The sequence below is a fragment of the Brassica napus genome, chromosome A9 (assembly GCF_020379485.1).
Source record: "Brassica napus cultivar Da-Ae chromosome A9, Da-Ae, whole genome shotgun sequence".
In the NCBI taxonomy this organism is placed as follows: Eukaryota; Viridiplantae; Streptophyta; class Magnoliopsida; order Brassicales; family Brassicaceae; genus Brassica; species Brassica napus.
Genome location: NC_063442.1, coordinates 28392828 through 28410533, shown reverse-complemented (window position 1 = coordinate 28410533; position 17706 = coordinate 28392828). Strand labels below are relative to the sequence as shown.

The 17706-nt window shown below is 29.6% G+C and overlaps 1 long non-coding RNA gene across 1 annotated transcript; it reads left to right on the top strand.

Annotated features, from left to right (window-relative positions):
- The first annotated feature begins 219 nt into the window (after window positions 1–219).
- On the top strand, window positions 220–12613 carry LOC106422054. Its single transcript, XR_001284324.3, has 6 exons — window positions 220–3639; window positions 3778–3820; window positions 4146–4204; window positions 8146–8207; window positions 8314–8366; window positions 12414–12613. It is a non-coding gene; the product is annotated as an uncharacterized LOC106422054 (long non-coding RNA).
- Window positions 12614–17706: the final 5093 nt, after the last annotated feature.

The following is a 17706-nucleotide window of genomic DNA, read 5'->3' as shown; positions in this document are numbered from 1 at the left end:
TTCAAAATTTTTGTAACAGAAAATACAAATGATCAAAAGACAATGAGTATAAAATATTATGTACTAAGTTAATATCATTAAAACTTAGTTTTATATCATATAAAATAGAAAAACTGTTTATTTGAATTAATAAAATTTATTTATGTGTTTGCACCAATTTAATCATATACGTAATATTTTCTAAGTTTTTAATTATCAATATATATGTATTATTTAATAATATGTAAAAGAACATATAATACATAAAACTAATTTATATAACATTTATCCCGCGCAAAGCGCTGTCTTAACCTAGTATATCAGTATACCACCAACCAGTGAATATTTTAGAAACTAATTCATAACATGACGTATAATATGATGGAAAACCATGGTTTTGAACAGTGGCAGATCTAAGAAAAAAATTTACTCGGGGCAAAACTATAAAACACTAGTAATATATTTACAAATTCAAATTTTCATCAGGACCACTATTAAAATGATATCCTTTTTTATTATTTGAGGAGCATTATATAAAACTAACATTTAATTCATGTGTTTATTACATGTGTGTCATTTCCTACGTGTCAGCACCACAAGTTCTCTCACTTCATATATTCAAAAACCCTTTCTTAGCTAGACTAATTACAAAATTTGTCATTGCTCATTACATTAAAAATTGGGTATATACTATAAGCTTATTGAGTAACAAAAAAATTAAATCCGCACCTTGCTTGCTACGCTTTAATTAGAAACGACAAATTTAAATACACAGAGATTTTATTGCCATAACCTGAGATTCTTCATAATGATCGATTTCGTTATATAGCCCGACTTCAATATTATTAATGCCTTTCTACATAGTTAGACTACATAAAATCCGTTGTGTACGTATGTATCTACATATCTACTTATATATATGTTGCTGCAACTCTTCTCCGTATTAGATAAAGATACCAATCACAATCGCAATATTCAAGAATTATTACAGAATGGCAAAATCTTATAGATATATACGTACACTTTTTTTTTAAATGACATAAAACTTGGAAATATATTATATTGTTAAAAGCTAATAATATTTTCAAATCTCCTCTATTGCATGTTAACCATGTTTATTGTTTCCATAATTATCAATGCAATTGTAATCGACGATCATTTTATGATACTTTAGATTCAAGACAACACAATTTAATACATTACCATTTCGATTTTTTCCACAATATATGATTCAAATTTGAATTGTCAATCACGGAATCAAATGAATTATTGTCAATGGCAATGTTAGCGTGATAATGGAAACAAAATTGGCGTGAAAAGATGAGTTTTCTATATAAGGGATTTAACGGATATTGCATCGTTGTTATTTGAATACGGTTTCACCACGTCAAAGTTATTACGAATACATGAGGATTTTTCTATATAAGTGATTTAACGGATTATCCATCGTTGATTTATACATACTTTTTGCAACAGAGGATATTTTTACATTAAATTTGCGTGACTAGATCTTCATATTGTTACATATTTTACATACAAACATATCGCACTGATTATCCATCGTTGGTTTTTTTTTTTTTTGAAAAGATCAAAATTGGTATGGTAGTTACTATATTTTTTAATGAATTGATATTCGGGGTCCCTTGATTTTTTTGGATAACTGCTCTAACAAAAAAGGAAATTATTGAAATCATAAAACATGATGTGCAATCTTTTTGGTTTGACTGAAAAGTCAATATAGAGTATTAATGTAACAAATCATTTATAATTCAATCATATTCGGTATTCAAACCTAAGTTTCCTTATCTTATTCATTTAATTTATAAAATTTATTCTCCACATAAAAGTTGGACTAGACATCGAAACTACTATAATCTTTTTCAACACTAAGTTTATTTTCTTTAAATTTTGGACTATGATAAAGTTTATTCAAACCTAAGTTTCCTTTCCTTAATTTTTTATTTGTTTTGGGTGATGTCACTAAAATTAAAAGAACTTAAATTGTGGGTCAGTAACACTTGAGACAATCATGTGCTTATTTAGGCTTGTATGATTTTCTCTATTCTTTATTATATGTTTAATTGTGAGAAAATATATATATTTTTTCTCATTTTTTTGTATATGTTTCATGTACATTAAGAAAGTTGACCATATTATTTTCAACAATTAATGATTTGGTTAACTAATACTATGTTTAATTGTGAGAAATATTATATTAAGGTTTATTATTACTAATACTATGTTTATATATGTTTAGGTGGCCAACACTTACATCAAAATAATCTCATATATCATTAAAATTAAGTATTTTTAAAAATAAAAACAATTGTTTATATTAGTCTTTGCTTATTCTTATATGTTTACTTCTACAAAATATACTTCAATTACACAAGTTTTTTTAAAAGTTGAAGCTTACTTTATATAAACTTACATGCACAGTTTCGTTCAGTTTTTCATTATATAATATACAATATTTGTTACTATGATTTTTAACTTTCTAATATCTATAAATTAAAAGTTTTAATCTATTTTATTTCATTCATCCTACGCAGGGCGCATGTTACCACTTAGTACAATATTACACTAATTAAAATAATCATGGAGGTCAACTGCCCAACCCACTCCCCAACTAGTTCCGTCCCTGGGTCGAAGATAAGTGACTGTAAGGCAGGAGACTATTGCCTTTGATCGTTGGTTACTTTTCCCTTCAAACTCTTAAAGCATCTTTAATAGAATTATCTTACAAACATTTCCCGCTTTATTAGTTATAATTACATCTTTCTCTCACAAGAGAGTAATCTTTTGCCCGCCTTAAAGAAATCAGTATGGTATAAAGTTTTTCTAAGTTCGAATCATTAAATGATTCAGGTTGATTTGATCCTAGCACAAAGATTTGGTCTTTCTCTTCGTGTTTTGATGATGGTCTGAAGAGTGTTTGGAACTAATTGTCATATATTTTCTGGTCTAAGGATTTTAAAGATAAATCCAATTTTTCTTCTGTAAGTAAATGTACATTTTATGGCAGGGAGATCCGTAGGACTAGGCATAATCGGTTTGGTTTTCGATTTTTCGGTTGTAGATATATAAAACTGTTCGGTTATTTATGAAATTTGATTCTTATTTCAGTTTTTGGTTTGATTGGGTAATAATATTGCGAATTGGCTAATATTCGATAAAATTTGTTCCAACTCAGATCTGGTTTTTGAATTATTCAAATAAAAGATTCAGAATTTTTTTTAGTTTTAAGATTAAATATCAAATAGTTAAGATAAATTAAAATATTTTAGATAAAATTGGTGGGTGTACACTTTACGATTGCACGTATTCAACCTGATAGCATAAAGAAAATTTAATAAATGTGTTTTATTGGGCCTAGTTTAAAAGTCTGTTAAGTCTACATTGAAATCCGTTTAATCAGCAGGATCAACAAAACCTTGAGGAAGGTGCACTATAAACATACCACGTGGAGGAATAAGCACCGTCCGTTTAAAAATGTATCCGTTGATGTTTAAAGATGCAACGATACATATATAAAAGCGTATGTATCAGAAGGAGATGATTACTCTGTTCTTTCACTTCTCTTAGGGTTTTCTCCCAAAAGTTTCTTTCTGGAGATAACTCCTTTTCAAAGAAGCAGAGAAGTTCACGATTCTTGAAAGAGTACGTTCTTTCTCTTCGATTTCTCTTGATCGATCGTGAATCTGTTTTGTTGGGTTCCGTTGATGCGATCGATTGGGTTTTGCGATTTTGTTCTAGGGTTTCAAATTTCCTTAATTGTTCATTCATTTATTGTTGTAGTGATCCTGGAAAGCGCTTGAATCCGTATGGAATCATCGTTGAGGTAACGTCTCTGTCTACGCAAATTGTTTTTGTTCTCCTAATCTTTGAGAATCATAGACGAAAATTTGCGTTAAGATGATTCTATGTATTTTAGCAATTGACATGAGAACAATGATATTTTGATTTCTAGTTTTACTTAGAACTTGATCGTGCTTTAGGTCTGGGCTACTTGATATTTTGTTATGGATGTTTATCTGTATCTTTGACTTGAAATTGGTTATACAAAGTGATGCTTATATATACATATGTTTCTTTCTTGTGCCGAGTTCTTATATATTGGAGAATTACAGATCACTTTAGCCTCTCTCTGTTTTTTTTTTTTACAGATTGAAGATAAGTGTGAGTCTCTGAGTTGAACGGCTAAAGAAGTAGCAACCTAAGACATGTAAGTTCTTTTACTGCTTTATGTCTTTTTACTGCCGATTCCTACTTTTGTTTAAGTTGTATAAAACTCCAAAAAGATCATAGGTAGGCACTAATCTAATAGTGTTCTGCCAAAATCTTATTTGGAGACATTGTCCCGAGTCCCTGTTGCGTGAAGCTTAGACCCAGAGGAAATTTAAACCATGACCCTAGAAACTAATGGTTGGTAGTGCATGGAGATGTTTGGGGATAGAAAGTAAAACACACTTTAGTACCCACGGCTTTACAAAAACAACCGTCGGCTTAAAAATAGTCTTTTGACAGAAAATGACTATGCCTAAGGCAATGAAATGAGGGATGGATAAAGGGTGACAAAGTTTAGTACCAACGGCTTAAAAAGAAGCCTTTAGACAGAGACTGTGATTGAAAACGCCTTCATCACATTAGTACACACGGCTTGCAAGAAAGTCTTTTGACAAAGACTGTGATTGAATATGTTTTCATCACATTAGTACCCACGGCTTGCCAAAAAAGGTCTTTAGACAAAGACCGTTTAGTACCAACGGCTTAAAAAGAAGTCTTTAGACAGAGGCTTAAAAAAGGTCTTTACCCACTGCTTAACAATCACAGTCTTGACAAAAGGCTATGAATTGGTTTTGAACTTGTTGAATGGATATAACGATCACAAGTCATAAATACTAATTGTCCCGAGTCCCGTTGCGTGAAATAACCATCACAAGTTACTCAAATGTGATTGGAAAATCTTGCTACCCACAGCTTTACTAAGGGGTTTTAGTACCAGCGGCTTAAAAAGAAGTCTTTAGACAGAGACTGTGATTGAAAACGTCTTCATCACATTAGTACACACGGCTTGCACAAGAAAGTCTTTTAACAAAGACTGTGATTGAATATGTTTTCATCACATTAGTACCCACGGCTTGCCAAAAAAGGTCTTTAGACAAACTACCAAAGGCGTTAAAAGTCTTTAAACAGAGGCTTAAAAAAAGTCTTTACCCACGGCTTGCAAGAATGTCTTTTGACAAAGACTGTGATGAAAATGTATTCATTACATTACTACCCACGACTTATAAAAGACCAACAGCTTTGCAAAAAAAATTTAGACAAATGCTACGAGATCGTCCCAATGGCTCTAAAACACTATTGGTTGGTAGTGCATGTCTAAGCAAGAGACATTTGGGCATGGTAAACTAAAATATACTTTAGTACCCACGGCTTTACAAAAACAACCATCAGCTTACAAAATGTCTTTAGACAGAAAATGACTATCTCTAAGGCTATGAGATCGTTGGAAGGATTCATTAACACAAAGGATATGAATCGGTTTTGAACTTGTTGAATGGAAATAACGATCACAAGTCATGAAAACTAATTGTCCCGAGTGCCATTGCGTGAAATAACGATCACAAGTTACACGAAGTGATTGGAAAATCTTGCTACTTGCGGCTTTATTAAGGGGATTTAGACAATCTTGGTATGTACGGTTTGAGAGAAGTCTTCAGACAAAGATTACATCTCAACCAGATCCATTACTTACCCACAGCTCTATGTTTGAGGATGCAAAATGTGACAAAATTTAGTACCCACGGCTTAAAAACAAGTCTTTAGACAGAGACTGTGATTGAAAAAACATATTCACTACGTGAGTACCCTCGGCTTGCAAGAAAATCCTGAGACAAGGACTGTGAATCATAAAATTAGTACCCCATGTCTTGCAAAAGGTCTTTAGACAAAGCCTGTGATTATAAACGTTTTCAGCGCATTTGAACACACGGGTTTGCAAAAAAGGTCTTTAGACAGAGACTGTGATTAAAATATCTTCATCGCATCTGTACCCACGGCTTATGAAAAGTATTAACACAAAAGGCTTGCCAAAAAGGGTCTTTAGACAAAGACTGTGATTGAAAACATATTCATCACATTTGTACCCACGGCTTGGCAAAAAAGGTCTTCAGGCAGAGACTGTGATTGAATACGCCTTCATCACACTAGTACCCAAGGCTAACAAAAAAGTCTTTATTGCTTTACTACCTACGGCTTTATGAGTTGGTTAGACTCTTGAATCGAAACCGGATTCATTGCTTACACGCGACTCACGGCTTAATAAAATTTTAGACAAAGATCTAAATCTAAACCAGATCCTTTGCTTACTCACAGCTCTATGATGCAAAGGATGTTTGAGGATGAAAAGTGTAACAAAATTTAGTACCAAAGGCTTAAAGAAAAACAAGTTTTTAGACAGACTGTGATTGTAAATGTACATTGCGTTAGTATCCACGGCTTCCAAGAAAGGTCTTCAGACATAAAAGAATGTGATTGGAAAATTATTCATCACATTTGTACCTACGGCTTGCAAGAAAGGTCTTCAGACATAAAAGACTGTGATTGAAAACGTCTTCATCACATTACTACCCACGGCTTCGGAAAAAAAAGTCTTAAGACTGAATGTGTTGCATGGGATCAAACGACCACAACTTTAAAAGATCCTCTAGACAAACAAAGGCTAGTTGGATGGTAACTGAAAACGGATTCATTGCTTGAGAGAAGTATTCAAACGAAGTCTTTATGAAGCAAATGAGTTTTTCATCACATTAGTCCCGAATCCCGTTGCGTGTAATAACGATCACAAGTCATGAGAAGTAAACCCACGGCTTACAAACAAGTCTTTAGACAGAGACTGTTTTCATCACATTAGTAGTATCCACGGCTTGCAAGAAAGTCTTTTGACAACGACTGTGATTGAATATGTGTTCATCACATTTGTACCCACGGCTTTCAAAAAGGTTCTTACACAAAGACTGTGCTTGAATTCGTCTTCGTCACATTAGTACCCACGGCTTGCCAAAAAAGACTTAGACTGTGAATGAAAACGTCTTTCATCACATTTGTACCCACGACTTTGCAAGAAAGTCTTTAGACAAATACTGAGTGAACACGCTTTACCAGTACCCACGGCTTGGAAAACTTATGTTCGATGGAAGAACGACCAACTTCTCAGAAAAAGTTCAAGGCAAAGACTATGAGTTGAAAAAACATTAATAGCAACCCACGGCTTATAAAAGGTTGGATTCATTAAGTACCCACGGCTTATAAAAAGTTTAGACAAAGATTCATACGGATTTACTACATGAGGCTTTAGAAGAGTCTAGACAATATATTGCTACCCACGGCTTATGAAGTCTAGACAATATATTGCTACCCACGGCTTATAAAAGGTTGGATTCATTAAGTACCCACGGCTTATAAAAGTTTAGACAAAGATTCATACGGCTTTACTACATGAGGCTTTACAAGAGTCTAGACAATATATTGCTACCCACGGCTTATGAAGTCTGGACAGCTACAACCAACGGCTTACGAAGAAACCTTAGACAATATTGCTCCTCATGACCAGCAGCTTAAAGAAGTCTTGAGACAGAGACTATGTACCCGAAAACTAATTCTTCACATCAACCACAAGGCTTAAAAATCATTTGATAAAGAACGACCAAAAAGATCAGTTTAAAACAAAGAGCAAAAACAGACTCCTTACTAAAGTCAAGCCTTGTCAAAGCATTTAGAAAAAGACTACACACCAAGTTTTTGGCTTGTTGGATGGTAAAAACGACCAACAACTTAAACCAATTTCAAGATAGAGACTAAACCAAATCGGTTTTTAGCTTGTTTGGATGGTAAAAACGACCAACAGTTTAAACCATGTCGTAAGACACTATGCGCCAAAAATTTGAATCACTTTTTTGGCTTGTTGGATAGTAAAAACGACCAACAGCTTAAATGCAGTCTTAAGACATAGACTATGAACCAAAAATTGATTCCTCACCTCACTATGTACGGCTTAGGTAGTCCATATACAAAGACTTATGTCATAGTTACTACTTACAGGGTAATAACTCACAAGGTAACTCTTTTTTGAACGAAAAGACTAAATAGTTATGATTTCCTCAGGTTTTGTATGGGCTTCAGAAAACTCAGAGATGATTTCAAGTGTATCAGATTTCTTTAACCAGGTATGTGCTTTTCAAACTTGTTTGTTACTTAGTCGATACATTCAATTTATGAAAATCACAAGCAGGAGAGACTGATATGAAGCAAAGACTAATTACATTTGTTTAGGTGCGTTCTTCACAAACTGTTCATATCTTCATTGACGCCAAGGATTTACCCAGGTATATGCTTTTCTTCACTTTTTATCTTACAAAATGATATTGTTACATATGAATACAAACTAGTTAAGTGATATATGCGTAAATGTAAAGGAATTGGAAAGCTCTGTTTTAATTTTTTTTTTAAAATAATTTATCTTTGACAATGTTTCTCTCATTGATCTAGCATTCATGAGATTCTAGAACTGATTGTTAACATATCCATTGATGAGAAAGTAGATTCTTTTTTCATATTGGAACATTATACTGTGTTTAAAGTGTAATCTCTCTCTGTTCTCTTTAGTTTGGTGCTTAAGGCTTTTATTTTTATGAAATTGATGTATCTTAAGAGTTTCTTGTAGATCATCCTAAAGTTGAGAGACTCCTGCAAACTGTGGTTGTAGTTTCTTTGAATCTTGAATGTTTTTGATTTGTGTCATGCATTTAATCCTCACGGTCATTCTAAACGTGTTAGAATCTCTTTATATTGGTGCTATTTTGTATTATAAGGTCTCTCCTTTTATGAAATCTATGTATCTTGGACTCTGGTAGATCAAGATAGGTGAGAGATTCCATCGGTTGTTGTAGTAGTTCTGTTTTTGAATCTTGATGAATGTTTCTATTTTGTGGTATGCTCTTAAGCCTCAGTGAAAATTCTAAACGGTGTTAGCATATCTTTAGTTTGGTGCTTTTATGTATTTTAAGGTCTCTCTTTTATGAACTGGGTATGTTTTAGGTCTCTTGTAGATTAACCGGTGAAATTCCTATAGATTGTGTGAGTAGTTTCTTTGAATTTTGAATTTATCTGTTTTTTGTTATGCCTCTCCTACTCTCAGTGATCCTTCTAAACTGCGTTAGTATTCTGTATGTTGATCAGAAAAAGTTATTATTCAAAATTAGTTTGGTTCTTGTATGTATTATAATGTAACTTATTTCTATGAAGTCGCTTCTAGATCAACGTATGAGAGATTCCTGCAGAATGTGGTCGTAGTTTCTTTGAATCTTGAATGTTTCTGTTTTGTGTTATACTCTTACCCTCGGTGATCATTGTAAACATGTGAAATGATTTCTCCACAACTCTGCATAGGAGGCTAAATGATTACTGTGTTAGATTCTATAAATTGTATATGTTGACTTGAGTTTTTAGGTTTTACAATAACAATGATTGGAAATTTCTCATGGTCTCTAACTCTTGGCAACATTTCTGTCATTGGTTTAGTATTCTGTGAGAATGTAGAAACTTATTCCTTGTTAATCCTTGAAAACATCAAGTGATATACTTATTTTAAAGAACTATTTTCATATCATTAGTAACTATCTGTGATTTAGTATCTGTAGCATTCGGTGTTACAAAAGAAAAAAAAAAGTGTTTGTAGGGTTCTAGAAACTGATTGATAATATAACCATTCATGAAAACGTATATTTTATCCTCTGGTATCAGAACATTAGTTGTGTTTAGATTGTTACTTTTGTTGCTTGCTTTTTTTTTTTTTTGTGGATTCAGAGATTAACGAAGGATAAAATCTTGCCGCTTCTGGTAATAGTTTTCTTGAATCTTGAATGTTTAGGTTTTATTTTAATACTCTAAATTCTCTGTGACCATTTCTAAACATATGAAATGACAAGTTCACAATTCTCATATGCCTGATGATTACTGTGTTACATTCTATAATTGTTACAGCCTATCCCTTTGTCTCCTAGTCCTACTGGCACAGTTGATGAAGCTTGAAATTTTTTGAATCATTGTGAGTAGTTAAGATTGTTCAATTGATCTTGCATTTTAGTTCACTACTGGTCCTTGTTTGTTATGCATGATTGTGATCTTGATTTTCTAATATGTTCGAATTATATATCATCTTAACTCTTTTTATTTAAATAGGAACATTTAGTAAATTATCTATTATTTTTTTAAGGGCAATTCTCTCAAATAGATTAAGTTTTTATCACAAAATAAACTCCAAAAACTAAAATGACCAAACTAGAATTTTTTATTTTGAAAATTTTAAATTTTTTTAATTTTTAAAATTTGAAATCCTATCCCCAAAACCCCACTCCTCAACTTGAAACCCTAAATCTTAAATTCTAAACCCTAACCCCTAGATCCTAAATTCTAAACTCTAAACTCTAAACCTTAAACCCTAAACCTCACCCCTTAACTCTAAATCCTAATATCTAGATTAATTAACCCTAGGAGTATAAGTGTATATTTACTTCTTTTGATAAAATATTTAAGTCTATTTTGGTCATTTTTATTTTTAAAGTCTATATTTATGACAAAAAAAATTTTTAGGTTTATCCTAAAGAATTTCTCTTTTTGAAATATGTTTTGATGCTAAACTATAATACGTGCTTTCCAAATATATTTTGTAAGTAGTCTAACTATTTGTAATTGTTGGTGTCATCTATCTTATTAAAGTTGAAATACATTTTAAAAATAACTCTTCTTTCATCTTAATAATTACAATTTCATGCGACTCGATTAATAACTATTTATCTTATTAAAATTGAAATACTTTTAAAAATAGCCATTCTTTCACCTTAATAGTTACAATTCTAACTATTAATTTTATATAATCATCTATTATTAATTACAAAAATATAACCGATTATTTAGCATGGAAACCAACTCCTACATTTTTAATTTATTTTTTATTTTTAACCATCGAGATTGGTTAACATTCACATGAAGCTCTTTAATATATAAAATTTGCATTCAGAAAATATAGGGCATTCCTTAATATCTATAAGATATTCCTAGAAATAACTTGTGTACAATAAAATTAATCATTAATTACACGATATTTGTACTTAACTTTCAAAAGACTTGCTATCCACTAAATACAGGAACTATATAATAACTTCTACCATTTTATGGGATATGAATATCTTTATTAGATTAAAATATATATTGCAAATCCTAATTATTTATCCTCCACGCATAATAAAAATAAGTTTATAGTACAAATCCTAATTGTTAGAAAAAATAATTAAATATGCAAATAGTAGAGTGACTAGAGTTCATCAAAGATATGTTTTCTACCAACCTGGACGTCTTATATCACATTAACCTAAAATTAACACAACACACATCGTCTAAAGCAGAAAAAGATCCGTAGCCATGACATCAACTAGGCCTGGGACTTTTATCCGAGATCCGGATTCGATCTGAAATTCGATCCGGATCCGATCCAAAAATTCGGATATCCAGAGGGACTGAATCCGGATCCGGATAGTAAAATGTTGGATCCGTCAAAGCCGGATCCGGATCCGGATATCTTGATTTTTAGTCCGGATATCAGGACCCGTAAGTTTTATTAATAACTATTTCAGAAATAGTAATATCTATATATAAAAACTAACGTTATTTAATATATTTCTATTTTTATAATAGTATATGTAAATTTTGTAATATTATACATAGAAATAATTAAAAACATTATATATTTTTTATTTTTAAATTTTTATAATATTTTTATATATATTAATATCATTTTTTATTTATTTTAAGGATCCAAATCCGGATCCGAATATCCATCGGATATTAAAATTTTTAAAAGGATATCCGACACCCGGATATCGAGAATCCTGGATCTGGATAATGATAGTAAAATTATGGATCCGCCGGATAAGGATCCTGACCCGGATACCTTAAAATTGCTCGGATACCCGATCCGTCCCAGACCTAACATCTATTAGCTTCAACAATGTTAAGCTGTTTAAAACCGGTTTGACAATCAATATGTTAAAGTCTTTCAAACTTCAAAGCATGATGTGAGTAGAGATGCAATATTTATAGTACTAGTTACCAATATGTTTTATTTTAATATCTTTATTATATCATTAATATACTTATGTGTTTGTTATATAATGAAAATGAATGTAAACTACATTGAGGACCAAACAATTGAGAAGGCAATTGATTATTAATTGAGTACTCTTACCATCCAATATATTGCTGTTAATATGATCATATTGTTGTGACCATCCTTTAGAATTGTCCTATTTTCAGCTTTATGTTTACCACTGTTGTAATTTTCAATGGTCTTTAGTATCATTCTTATATTTATGTAGATCAGTATTAACGATATTGAAAGCCAAACAAGTGAGAAGGCAATGCTTCGGAATGTGAGTATACGACCATATGCAATTTAAATAGAGGGAAAAACTGGTTCATTATGTTCAAATAGTAGATAATACGAGCAAGAATGATCGTGGTCCATATGTTTTAAATAATTTATGGAAAAACTTATCACATAATGGATTGTTATTTCTTTCTCTCTTTTTAAATAAAACATTCTAATTTGATATATCCTAAAAAGTGACTTGGCAAAAGTGGCATGTTTTCAGATTAAGTCAAAACAATTTAGGCAATCTACCCAATTTAGTGGGAATGTACCATCAATTTTAATTTAAATGTATTCGATAAATATTGATTTAGACAGTAAAAAATTAAAAAAAACTTAGAAAATCTAACATATTTATCGCAGAATTTCTGGTTGATAATATTAAAATATTGAATTTGGAGATCCAAAGTATCTAATAACATATATTATTTTAAGCGGCATATTTTTTTCCATGAAAGAATAATGAAACCTAAACTATCATATATTACATTACATCATGTATATTATAAAATTATGTGTTTGAAAATCATATAAACATTTAAATATATGGTTAATGTCTAAAATATAAACCACTAATCATGTAAAACATATATATATATATATATATATATATATATATATATATATATCATTTATATACTAAAGAATAGTCACCTTCCCAATCAAATTTTGACATGTGCAATTGGTTTGCAATTTTAAAAATAAAAATTTAAAACCTAAAAATGAATAAAGGACGTTCTATGCGTTTCAAATCTTTTTATAACCGTAGAAAAACACAAGTTCCTATATTTTCTCAAACTATCAACATGACTCATGCACACGTTCAATAATGTATAAGATCAATGACTCCCAATATCAACTGCTCCTTCTCCTATGTTGCATTCGATCAACTATTTTTTTTTATCTTTCTCCATATTTTCTTTTTGTCTTCTTCTTCTCAATAGTTTTTTTTTTTTTAGTTTTATCTGATTTTGAGCGTGGCAATGACTAAGAGTTATGCTTCTTTTTGTCAAAAAGAAGTTATTCTTCTCTTTTTCTTAATACTTCTCTATGATTTTTTTTCTGCATTCAAGTAGAAGATTTTTTTTCATAGTGAACTTTTTGCAGATTAATTTTCACAAAAGAGTGGAAATCAGAGTTTTGTTCACAAAATAACTATCATTACTCGAGTTTGTCTCAGCCTGAAAAGTTGTTTTTGTGGAGAAAGGTAAACACATTTTCATATTTAAAACTATGGTATCTAAAAATCATTTAAAAAGCCTCAGTTCAAAAAAAAATCTGTTAACATAAATGAAACTCAGCTTTGTGGTTATTTCTTATTTAACAAGAGATAAATTCAAGCGTATGCCAAATATAATTCAAATTTTTCATGGTAATGTTAACATTTTTTTTTACAGCAAACATTTACAGACTGATGTGACTCTGTTGTAATGTTAACATTGTAATTTTTGACTTTTATTTTTCTGTTAATATTAAAATGTTTTCAATTAAGTTGTGATTTAATCAGAAACTATCATAATTTTATTGTTTCTTTTGTTTCATTTTGGTCAATAATTTCATTGTTTTGTGTCCATTATGGTGACATGAAGATACAGTAGAACCTCTATAAATTAATACTCTATAAATTTATAATCTCTATAAATTTATAAATTTCGTTTCTTTCAACTTTGGCCGGTTCAAAATTTGACACAAATCGATAAAATAATAAGATATATTTTTTTAAGAAAATTCTATGTAAATATATGGCCCCAATAAAATTATAAATAAATAATTTATATCTATACATATTTTCTATAAGTAAGAATCTATTATTACATTGTTTGTTTTATATTCATAAGGAATTATATTTGTATTTTCTTAACACTAATATATTTTTGATGAGATTTAATAATATTATATTTAAAACCCCATTTAAGTTCTATGCAATATATATTATATACACCAAATATTATAGTAAAATTAATATAAATGTCAATTTTTAAGAAAATAACAATTAATGTCTATACATGAAAAAAACAGTTATGTTAGAATAAATATATCTTAAATAAAAAATCTAAATAAATAAACTTTTGTAAATTAATATCTCTATAAATTAATAAAATTTTAAAGTCTCAACATTATTAATTTATAGAGGTTCTACTGTACTTATATTTAAAGAAGTTTTTTTTTGGTTACAAAATTTAATTCAACCATATCAAATATATTATTTATACCATATTTTGTGAGTTGATATAAGTCTTAAATTTTTAATAAAAACTCAAAGAAAAAAAATCACAGAAACTGAATGTAATATCTAGGTTAGAAGATATCTGACTATAACTTCATAATCAAATAATTAGAAGATAGTGGAGTTTACCCATGCGTACCACAGGAGGTTATACTAGTGCAGTATAACTTCTTTAAATTAATACTCTATAAATTAATATACAGTAAAAATCTTTATAAAATAATTTAATTTAATAGTCTAAATCGAGTTTTTGGTTCAATTAATATATCGATAAATTAATATCTCTATAAATTAATAAAAAAATTATAATTTTGGTGTAGTCCTAACATTATTAATTTATAGAGGTTTCACTGTATATCTAGAACTGAAAACAAACATTCACAGGGGTTATCATTGTTTTTACAGATCCATTATTTAAGTAGGGGATTTTGTGTGATTATCCTATATATCAACACTAAATGCGGTATCCTTACTTATTTATTTTCTCTATTTTAAAAAAGATATTTATCTTATATTATTGTTCTTAGTTGGTAGATAGATATCTTAATCTTACGCATAAAATGAAATACAGGCTACATTGATATGTAATCTTTAAGCTTCCTAGTAGGATATATTCTTTCGTATTTCGAAAAATGAGTTAATTACTTACTTCAAAAAGGTTCATGTTATATGGCATAACTAACTGGAATATTTGTTTCTTTCTTTTATCCTCGTTTCTAATTACATGCATCAAAACTATTATTACATATTCAACAAGAAATGCCTTCTATAATATGTCAACTTTCTATAGATATAATATTATTATTTGACCAAATGAATTCAACATTTCTCTGTTCACTGCATTTCTTCAAAATCTCTAAAACAGAAATTACATTGTTACTTTTCTTAGATATATATTTGACTTAAATTTTCTGTATTTTGAAGATTATATATTCTACCAAATTGGGTGACCAAAATATATTCTGACCTGTAGCCCTCAAATATTTTCTTAGTTATTTGACTTCAATTTCTGTATTTTCAAGATTATATATTCTACCAATTAGGGTGACCAAAATATATTTTATGCCTTCTATAATATATTTCTTTCACGTGTACCCGTGGTCAACAAGTTGGTTACCAATAGTCAAATTATGATACATGCAACAAATGGTAATTCAATAAATCTACTTTTTAATAACCGTGAGATTCTAAAAGTTTTTTAGACTAAAAAAATAATCTCATGAGACTTTTCATCTGGGTACATTTTATTCTAATTAAGGCACAACTAGATAGTCAAAACGAATCAAACCCAGATAGTGCAAGTTCCAGACCGAATTCTTTTACCACTGAAACCAACACAGCCTGGTTTAATAATAAATTTATTTCTGGATGAGAATATTTAATACTCCCTCTGTTTTTTATTATAAGTCGTTTTAGAGAAACTTTTTTTGTTCCAAATTATATGTCGTTTTTGGTTTTCTATGTAAAATTTATTAATAATTAATGTTGTATGACCAATAGTAATATATCTTCTATTTTTCTATTGGTTGAATTGTGTTTAGGTAAATAATTAATGATGTTTTTGTTTAGAAAATATAAGAAATTAATGGTTTTCTTAATCTACGTGCATAGCTGTAAAACGACTTATATTAAAAAACGGAGGAAATATATATTATTATTAATATTAACTCGTATTACTATTACACAAACAAAACAAGACAACCTGGACAAAAAACCACATATAACTTTCCAATAATCAGCAAAATAAAGTTTCAAGTAGCTGAATCATAATTGTACATACGAGACCATGCCAAAACAATGGTGATCTATTAACGAATGATACATCTAACTGAGGAAACTATATTTTTCAATCATTATATGAGATATATAACATGTTGGCTGTTGCAAGAAGAAGTTGCCACCTCAATAACAACTAGATTTTGACCCGCGCACCCGCGCGGGTGTATTTTTCAAAAATATTTTGCTACTTATTTTTTATGTTAATATTAGTGCTTGAAAAAAATCAAAATCTGAAGAACGAAACCGATCTTGATCTGAAAGTGTAATACCAAACCCGAACCAAAATTGATAGCAAAATATTTTGAAAATATGTTAATATTTAATCTGTGCGCCTGCGCGGATGTATATTGTGAAAAATATGTTGATATTTGTTTTTCATGTAATTATTAGGATTTGGAAAAATGAATCCGAGGAACATAACCGATACCGATCCGAAAATATAGTACCTAACCCGAACATAAATTGATTAAATATTCAAATTATTCAAAGTTTTGTTATTTAGAGATCCAAATCTAATCCGAACCGAAGTATTCGTATACCCGAATTTATCTAAAAATATATTTATATACTTATATATATTAATTATATTTAGATTTAACGTATATAAAACATCAAGAATGATACTTTTAAATTGGTTTAAATACTTAAAAATATATATAGATAGTCAAAAGTAAATATCTGAAATAGTTAAGGTATACTCAAATCACCAAAAATACTTAAAATAATTATTGATTTTGTATCCAAAAATTTTAAATCAAGCCAATTGATATGTTAAGCTTAGGTATTCTGACATATGTTATTTAAATTTATAGGAAATATATTATTTTATTTATAGATTTTTAGAAATTAAAAATATATAATGATTTAAAACTTTAAAAATAATTTAAATGGATCCAAACTCGAACCAAACCCGCAAAGGTCTGAATCACACTCAAACCAAAATTTAGAAACATCCTAATAGGACTGAAATCTTTGACCCCAGAAATCCGAAACGCAAATCGATCAGAACCAAACTCGTATGGGTAACCGAAAGCCCATCCCTAGTCATTATTATGTATCGTATATTGTCATCATATAATTAATCATATTTATATGTACCATCATATAAATAATTACATATATTATATTTTTAAAACTTAATATGAAATATAAAAACCATAATTTGAGTTGGTATTTCAAATTGGACTTTGTATTGTATTTTTCTTATATATATGTTGACAACATTTTTTATAAT